This window comes from Sinocyclocheilus grahami, unplaced genomic scaffold (assembly GCF_001515645.1).
Source record: "Sinocyclocheilus grahami isolate Dianchi unplaced genomic scaffold, SAMN03320097.WGS_v1.1 scaffold1070.1, whole genome shotgun sequence".
Classification (NCBI taxonomy): Eukaryota; Metazoa; Chordata; class Actinopteri; order Cypriniformes; family Cyprinidae; genus Sinocyclocheilus; species Sinocyclocheilus grahami.
The window spans coordinates 121,234-122,064 of NW_015506249.1; positions in this window are offsets into that span (position 1 = coordinate 121,234).

The following is an 831-nucleotide window of genomic DNA, read 5'->3' on the forward strand; positions in this document are numbered from 1 at the left end:
TTTAAAAGTAACTTTTTCCAACACTGCTGGTCAGTATGCAGAAAGAAGTACCATGAGAAATACAGAAGTCAGTGTTTCTGGTTTTAAATGGCATGCCATTGTATGCATTGTGAAATTACTTCTGAAAAAAATTCTCACATGCATAAAAATTTTTATTAAATAAAGTTGGGACCTGCATGGACAAGCTCCAGCTGTGGAAATTAGATGTGATGTTCTCGTCTGACAGAGACTGAAGAACATCCTTTGGAAACTTCTTGAACAACCTGCTGTTTTGAGCTCCTGTAATCAATCAATGACCAAACATCAACTCATTATAAACAACCATAATGAGCTAATGCACAAAACAGGTAAACCAGACAACACAAACTGTGCTTAGCAATTTGTCATTTGCCTTTTAAATTTGGTGCAATAATATATGAAAATTGTTTAGAAAGTGTCGCAAATGTGTAAGAATAGTAAGCCACATCATCATGTTGCACATCTAGATTGTCATGGGTATATAAATATGCTCATTAGGGATGGGCGTATCGATCCAAAGTATCGATATATCGATACTGCCGCGAGTATCGAAAGTATCGATACTCAAACAAAAAATATCGATACTAAGGTGTGTTTTATTTACCAGTGATTTTGTTAATTTAACAAAAATATAATGCGTACAATATGCATTGAATTGGACGAATAACCTTTGTTAGAGTAATTGTGTAGGATATAACTATTTTCCTGCTCATCTGAACACGCAAATGTTACAAGACAGAACAAATCAATCACAGAGAGCGTTCACTGACTTCTGACAGTGCATTCAAACAGGGCTGCTTTTCCCAAAAGTAT